The sequence below is a fragment of the Parasteatoda tepidariorum genome, chromosome 5 (genome assembly GCF_982258835.1).
Source record: "Parasteatoda tepidariorum strain Cologne lab strain chromosome 5, Ptep-v5.0, whole genome shotgun sequence".
NCBI lineage: Eukaryota > Metazoa > Arthropoda > Arachnida > Araneae > Theridiidae > Parasteatoda > Parasteatoda tepidariorum.
Genome location: NC_141759.1, coordinates 42,831,807 through 42,841,116, shown reverse-complemented (window position 1 = coordinate 42,841,116; position 9,310 = coordinate 42,831,807).

The following is a 9,310-nucleotide window of genomic DNA, read 5'->3' as shown; positions in this document are numbered from 1 at the left end:
ATCCGATGCTGTTTATTATCATTATTATTTTATCACCTTTTTGTTTACTCTTTTTCCTCTTATTTCTTGAAGCTTTTTTCTTTCTTAAGTATTTTTTCTTTCTTTTTCTTTTCCATGTTCTCTTGTTTTAATGCTTTTTAGATCTTTCAGCCTCTTGAAATTTTTGCCATTTCTCTGAAGTTAGTGCAAAAGGTAATTTATTCGCTTTTCTTCTTATTTGACCTTTCTTTTTATCATCAATATTTGGCCAATGTAAATGGTTCTTCCAAACTTCTTCTGATTTTTCGGCAACATTTCTGGAATGCCTTTCTCGAAAATAGACGGGGGAAAGGTGTCTTGAAGTTTGAGGCAAATCCATCTCTTGTTGACTTATATCTAGAGGATCTTTAGAAGTACTGATTTTACTTACAGAATCATTTCTTTTTTCAACTAAGAGAATCAGCATGAGGACTCATTTCAAATTCGATATCTAATATGCATTCATTATCAATACTAGCTTCAGTTCCTAAGTTTGACTTAACCAAGTGGTCTTCTTTTAATACGTGCTTCTTCCATATTGGAAAAAGTACAGGCTCTTGGACATTTTCGATATTAGACTCTTCCGTCAATGCTGTGTTAAAAATTTACAACATATCTTGAGGGATTTCCCTCTCAAGCTTCTGAAGAAATTGAGTATCGTTTCTGTTAAACTTTGTGTTTTGTTGAGGAACTTACTTCTAAATTCTAACATTGTAAAGTTTCTATAAATTATATAATCACGTTGCTATCCTATAATGATAGCTTATTAGGAGTTCTTGGTGCAAAAGCCAGCGAAAAAATGTTCTATTTTTATGATTATATTTAATTAGTTTTCGATTTGTAAACATAGTTTATTAAGTTGCCTAACATTTGATGTAACTACACACCCCGTTAATAAATATAAATTATAATTTTTTCATAAATTTAGCTATTAAATTAACATTTTGAACTGAAATTATTTCAGGAATTATTCATACAATTTTTAACAAAATTTCGGTTGTCCTCTATATAGCAGAATTACTTATCCTAGAGTCATGTAAAATCATATATCACACATTACTGTTCATTCACTGGAAGTATTCCCAGTGTAGGAATATGCCTGTTTCTTCACTGGTTAGAAGCTGGTTTTTGTCTTTTAAACAGAATTTTGATGTATAATATGACTAAAAGTACAAGAAAATTACGAAATTTCTTTTATTTTCATTAACTGAGAAATGAACCCAGTAAAGAAACACTTGTTCCTTCACTGGTTTTTCATCGTTTGGTGATCCAGTGAAGGAACATGCCTGTTCCTTCACTGGTTGGAAGTTGTTTTTTGTCTTTTAAACAGAATTTTGATGTATAATATGACTAAAAGTACAAGAAAATTAAAAAATTTCTTTTATTTTCATTAACTGGGAGAAAAACCCAGTAAAGGAACACTTGTTCCTTCACTGGTTTTTCATCGTTTGGTGATCCAGTGAATAAACACCCCCTTATCTCAGTACTTGATTATGCTATGGTGCTTTAAAAAAAGTAAAACGTAACTTCAATAACTATATTTTGAATTCTCTTTTTCACAGTGAGAAAAATAAGACTACTACATGCAATTAATTTCACTTCAAACATATAAGTACAAACACTCACCTTATAATTTTTTCAACGAAACAAGGTGTTGCAGAGATAATAACAAATTCAAAAATTTTTTCAGAGAAATCTATTTGACCAGGTAATCCAAAATATTGCTAGATAACTTCCTATTGTTTGGCAGTAAGCTATTGTTACCAATCAATCTAAAGAAAAACTTTCAAATTCTTATTTTTAATGAATATATATGAAATGTTCCTTCACTGGGTAGTGTTCCTTCACTGGTTGGTTTACCCTAGCTTCATAGCTAGCTTGAGATCAATTCCTGATAGTTAAAAATTACCATACTTAATATTTCTCACCAGTTCTTATACTTTTCGATGGACCAAAAAATCCTATTTCCGCAGTACCTATAATGGGTATCTCGTTACCAGTGATAGTTTAGTTAGTTCCTACTAAAAACACAAATCAAGATAATTGCAATAGAACCTATTACCGAAATTATGCACTATTGGCTTCAATAACAACTTTAATTTTTAACGATTTGCACACACAAGCAAATACCTTTTCTCCATTAATTTTTGATTTTTTATGCGTTTTTTAAAATTTAATTTATGCCTATCACCAAAATCAGTTAATTGTAATTCTCGAAAATGACCAGTAACGACACTAATATTTTTATAATAATTTTTATATTTCTTATTCAGAATGTCGTACAAAAATTGCCAAACTAATATCGACGTCAGTGAAGATTAATTTAATGTGGTAATAAATGCTACTGGCATTGTTGTTATAAGCTCTGTAGTAATGAGATCCTTTCGTACCAACATAAATGCCTAATATATGTACTGTAGTAATTAGATTTTAACCAACTTCTGAAACGGATAAGTACCATAATATCAACCATACTGCACATTTATGGCACCTAATACACAACCTTTATTCCTTATTTTATGACGCATATCTGTTGTAACTTCATACTATTATATCTACAATAATATGAAGTAGAAGTTCAATTCTTCAATTACATATAATTATGCATATAGTATCATTCAACTTGTGATATTCAGAATTTTAAAGAATTCCCAACAAGCACACGACTTTTGGGCTAGTGAAGGGACAATGTCGGCACACCTAAAGTGCCATTACGGCGGGCTTTTCATCGCCGTATCAGCATTCAGGCAAAGCGACGTCAGGCAAAGGCATTTCAGGCAAAGCGACGGCAATCGTTGAAGGACCGGGACTATTTTGTTGCCTCTGGATTGCTTTGCCATTTTTGCCTGTTTAATACCGGGGGAAAATTTTTTTTTCACATAATGAAGAGAAAATTGCCGTAAAGGCTTTTATTGTACCTTTATGATGTCTTTTTTGCCTTTTTATCAAAAGCTGAATATGATCACTGGCACACGTCGTTGCCTCGCTTGCCGTTAAGGCACCTTAACTGTTGACTGATTAGAAAACGTCTATGACGTTTTCGCCCGTATCGCACCTTTATTTCAGGTGCTTAGGCGAACTTCTTTGCCTTATTTGCCGGTGTATCACCCTTATCTCACCTCAAACTCGGTTCAATAGAAAGTTTTAATGCCGTCCTTGCCGGTATCACACCTTTATATCAGATGTTTAGGCGAACTTCTTTGCCTTATTTGCTGATATACCACCCTTAACTCACCTCACACTTGGTTCGATAGAAAACTTTAATGCCATCCTTGCCGGTATCACACCTTTATGTTAGGTGTCGCGGCAATTCTTTTGTCACTTACTTATTTATTAGAGCTCTCCTTAAATTTCAAAGACTTTTTGCTGCATGTTGTTGATAATAATTCTTATTTAAGGAACATAAATTGTTTTCTCTTACTCTGCTGATATCAGCTCTAGTAATTTATTGTATTTTAACTTTTTATATTGTAATAAAACAATAACTGCCATTACATGCAAAAAATTTTATGCTAATATAAAAAGCGAAATGGTGGAAAAAATTGTTTAATTTATAATAAATTATCATCCAATGAATCTTCTTACATAATAAAATAAATTTCTTTTCTATTTCATTTCAATCAATTATAAATGCAATAAGTTAAAAGTAGAATCATATAAAAACATTGTGTGTTTAATTGAGTGTTCACATTTTTTTACACATTATGAGGTAAAATTAAATAAAAATTTTATTTAATTTTACCTATTTCCCATGCAGCATGAAAGGGCAAATAAACGTTAAAAATCCGTTCGTCCGTTATAAGGTTTTGGGCTTACGTTAAAATTACGTTAATTTCACGTGATGATTTTCACCATTTCTTCATTCGTTAAAACGTATACGATAAAATTACGTTAATTTCACGTGATGATTTTCACCATTTCTTCATTCGTTAAAACGCATACGTTAAAATTACGTTAATTTCACGTAATGATTTTCACCATTTCTTCATTCGTTAAAACGTATACGTTAAAATTACGTCAATTTAACGTTATCAATTTTCCCTTTAAATAATTCGTTAAAAATACGTACTTAAAATACGTTATTTTAACGTGTCCATTTTATCCATTTTTTTACCGTTTTTTAGAAACGTGTTATTAACGAAAAATTGACGTTTTGTTGCATAGTTATATTTACGTAAATTGTTTGGGATTATAAACGTAAATTTAGTGGTAAAAATGTTTCAAGCAAAAATGATGAACCTGTGAGAGCCCAAGAAAGATAATCTTTTACGTCTCACTTGAATTCGAATAAACTGAACATTGCAGATTTTCATTACAATTCATATTTAATTTTTAATACTTATAATTATTTTTGTTTTATTAAACTGGTTATAAATATTTGCTTGTTGATAATATTGAGTGGGCTCATTATCAGTAACTGACAAGGGAACTATGAGTTTTAATTCTTATATAACTAAACTATGATGAAAATTAAGAAATTTTCCAAAATACTGAATAAAGTAAAAATTTTCCACTACTTGACATGCAACGAACATAACGTAAAAACATATTATACTTAAATTTAAATTATCTCTGTCCAGAACAAGAGTCGTGGTGTAGTGGTTACAGCGTTCGCCTCAAGAGTACGGCGTCCTAGGTTCGAGCCTACTCTAGAGTGGGATGTTAATATGCGAATACTAATAATTATTATTATTCAAAGATCTAAATTTAAAAAAATTATTTTTTGTTATTATGTAAAAATTGATTCACTATTTTTTTATATTGCAATTATCGCTCGCCATACGAGTTTATAAAAAATAATTTATAATATACAATATTCTAATTATTATTTTCTACTTCAATCAACATGAAATAGAAGCGATTATTTTTGGTTAATTTTGTTAACATTTATTTATTAATTTCTTACTTTGCAATAATCGCTTACCGTATATAAGTTTTTTCAAAATAATTGCTAAGAAATGTGTCTACTTTTAAATTCCATGTTCTTACTGCATGAAAGAGACATTTACTTTATTTTAAAATACTGATTTAATTTTTTTTTCCTTCCAAAAACTTCATAAATTGTAAAAATAGAATTAAAGTATTTTGAAAAATTTATCAATCTTGATTCTTTAATGTATATAATATTTATTAATGAAAAAAAAAATACATATCAAATAACAGGTAAAAAGATAATTCTCATAATTAGTTTTCGTAATAAAATTTAGTGTGGGAAGTTTTAAAATATTGGTTGTTATTAAAAGACGTTTTTACACACAACAACGTTTTTACAAATTTATTAAATTTTGCTTTGAATCTTGAATTTTATAATCTGGAAATTGCTTAATTATAAAATCTTAATTGCAATAAGTAAATTATTTATGAAAATCATATATAGTAAAAAATAATATAAATTTATAAAATATAAAAAATAATATAAAATAGCATAAAATATAAATAATAATTGTAAGTTTTGTTGTAATGTCAGAAAAATAATTTTTTTTATAAGAGCAAGTAATGATAATTCTTTATTTCTTTGCAAAATATTATTTATGAGTGAGTTTTTGTGTATGTGAAATTGAAGTACTTTTAAAAATAGTTAGAGCGTTAGTTCGGTTTATTTTTCCGAGCTGTCAGTTTTAGACTTTCTTGCATTGAATAGTCTGTTTTTTTTTTTTTTTTTTTTTTTTTTTTTTTTTTTTTTATCATATCGGGCAATAATGTTACATAACAGGGAAAAAGAGTAAAATTTACCTAGGGACACAATGCTTGGAAGGTTTTAAATAGTTAATGAAGTTAAATAAATTGTTTTTAATTATTTAGATCATATAAACAAAAAAGAAAAGGAATTAAGTAAGGAAAAGAGAAAGTTCCTCAAAAATTGAAGTTAAGACCTAAATTTTGCAATGCTAATACATAGATCCTAAAAAAAAAAAAAAAAAAAAAAAAAAAACCCACCTTTAAGAAGAAAAAAAAGGTCCCGCAGTGGACTGATCGCTATGACACGGTTCCCAACAGATCACCGAAGTCAAACATCACTGGCTGCGGTCAGCGTGCGGGTGCCACTTGGATCAGTCTGCGTAGGGACCGAGGGTGTGCGGTATTGGTCCTCGTTAAACTGTGCTACCGTAAAGTGCTCGACTTCGCGCGCACGTCGTCGGGCTACCGAAGCGGGGGTGCCATCCCCTCCGCAGAGGATCAAAATTGTGATGGCATGTCTTCGGATCATCCTCCGGGATGTTTCCCAGACCGTCGCCAATAGCCCATTGTGCAGCTCTAGTGCGACGTAAATTAACAACAACAGCAAGAAAAAAAAGAAGAGAGAAATTAAATATTTGTTTTTTTCATATTTTGACCTCAGTGCGACAAATTTTTTTCTTTGTTTTTTGACCAAAATTTTTTCATTTAGGCTTAGTTCCCGGTTAATAGGGGTTTTAAGGGCCATTCTAGTCCTTGACGGGGGCGGTGCTCGATCCTCGACACCACCGAGTACATGCGATATATGTGCTATTAAAATCTGTGGAATCGAGAGGCCTGTGGTCGATCGCATTACTGTGCCAAATGTACAGGGATCTGGAGAAAATTTCCTACCCCTTCAGATTTAAGTCTAAATGGATGATAAGCCTAATGTACAGCTCTAGTGCGACGTAACTAAAACTCCTACCTTCATTAATTCGTTGACACATTATCTGTTTACACTGTGTTATCTGGGAATAAAATTTCAACAAAATCTTTTTAATGTATACATACATTGCTTTTAAAATGAAGACAAATATCAGCAAGCGAAAAAACAGACTCATAAGAATTAACTTTTTTTTTTTAATCTAAAGCACTGAAGAGGGAAACGGAACGTTTAACGAAAATGGATCCTTCCAGCTGAAATTAAATATAAAATTTTTAATATATTATATGAAAATAACTTGATCCACTAGAAATGTTAACAACTTGACACCCTTTTTTACCCTTATTGTTATAATCAAGTTTTCAAATGCATGATATTACCTTTTTTTTTTTCTTTTCTCCAAATGAAATCGTGATTTAAAAGGTGCTTTTTATTTAAATGTGTATTTTTTTATGTAATAAATATTTTATGAATTTTTTCAAACTATTATTTTTAACACGGTCATCACCAACAACTAAAAATGATACCTAAATCGTGAGACCATGCCTTTATGCATGCCAATTAATGTATGTAAAATCTTCACCTACGCAGACGAGAAAAACAAAAAATAAGCACGAAATTTGAGAAATAACATGTAATCATGATATAATAATTAAAATTAACCAGAGATAAATAAATGTACATGTTGATCCCATATTATGTTAATCGATAAAACTTTTACATTGGTGGATGTAGTTAGATTAAATCTTTTTGATTTGATGGAAGACCTAACGTAGAATGTATTCTACAATATCTTTCTTACTCTCATTTCGGATTAAATGGAAATCCTACAATTTATGGTTCATTGATCAGCCTATATGATGCACAAAAAAATCAATGTATACTGCTAGTTTTACAGTTTTAAAATATAACATAATTAATGTCTCATTTAGTTAAATTACTATAGTACGATCCTCTAATTCCTAACGATTGGATATGAAGTTCCTGGTTAGAGGAAGCAAAAAAGTGTAAAGTTTTAAAATAAATAATCACGTATTTTAAATAATCTTGTATGTCTTACGAATCAGTGATCTTAATTTATAATATTTATTCATGTTTATCTTTTAATAATAAATTATTGTTATAATAATTTTACATTTCCAGAGCATAAAACAGCAATTTTTATGAATTCATGAAAATTATAAAAAGCATTAAAATAGAGTTTTTTTATGTACAAGCTATTCAAATAATATTATACTAGTAAAAATAAAATACTATTATATCTCTGTAATGAAAATAACATTACATAACAATATAATTCCATTTTTCTTTAAGTCATCAGGTAAAATAGTAATAATTTTTTAAAAAAAAGCTTGACAGTTTTATTTAACTTTTTTAAAAATATTATATTAAAGTTATTCTACAATGTAGCATTTTATTCCAGGTTTAATTAGAATAATAATAAGAAAAATAAGAAGAAAAATCAAAAATAGAGAAAAAATTGATTAACAATATAGATTCAAAAGTACTCTCCACATTGCTTTCAGTTATTTGAGTTTTTGTTTTACAAGTGGATTAAACGATACTAAGTTTCAACTTTTCACTCCTTTTCCGTGGGAGCAAGTTCTACACAAGGATTGCTACCCCTACACTAGCTACCCCTACATTTATTTACATTGTTGCACGCGTGTGTTTACATACGCCGAATTCAATGGTAAGTTCTTTTATTCCTTACTTTAATCATTACTATTTTAGAATGTTAATTCAATATTATGCTTCACTGTCAAAAAAAGTAAATAATTATTGTAGTTAATTCTGCGTGAAATAAACACAAATATTCTAAGCCTATCATTTGCGAAGTTTAACAAACTATGACAAAACGTAACGATTTTGGAAAAAAGCAAGAGAATTTGTTGAATCTCATTTACTGTGCTTAATGTAAAGAGACGAAATACAGACCCGTTATATACGATTGTTATGCAGTTAAGATATTTTTAATAAAATCATGAATTTTTGGAAAGTTTTCTGATGGTACCTAAGCTTAATCAAGGAATATTAATCTGAAATACTGAGTTAAACTAGTTGCGATCTTATGTAAAAAAAAATTCTATTTTAAAGCTTTAATTATCAAAATTATTAAATTAATGCTGCATTATTTTATTCACCGGACAAATTTTGTTGCTATAATAAATAACAATTAACAAAAAGTAACAATTATAAGCATTATTCTGAAGATAATACTTAAATGTCATTAATCATGGTTGACTTTACACACCAAAATATGAGTAGAGGGGATATTTTCCTTCTGTGATTTGCTGCGCCTACTATTGTGGATTTCAAACTTGCATACATTTATAAAAGAAAACTTGTAGAGGTTTGCCAGGGGGTAGTGGCTACAAGATATACCCTGTTGAGTTTCTTCCCATGTTTTGTTTTCAGTGTGATGATAGCCACTGGAAGTTACCAAGACGTTGATTATTCTGCCACAGGTGATGATAAACTAATTTTCCGGAGTGGAAAAGAATTTTAGCTAGATTTATAATGTAAATTTTTCTGTTTCACTAATTTTAGGGGATATTTCCATATATTAACCTGTCACACTAACTACAATAGCCAAGCTACCAAATAGATATAAACTTGAAATTTTTTTTGAAAAAAACATGAATGTTTGCCAAATGGTTACGAGTTATATCTTTCGAGTTGGTCCCTTTC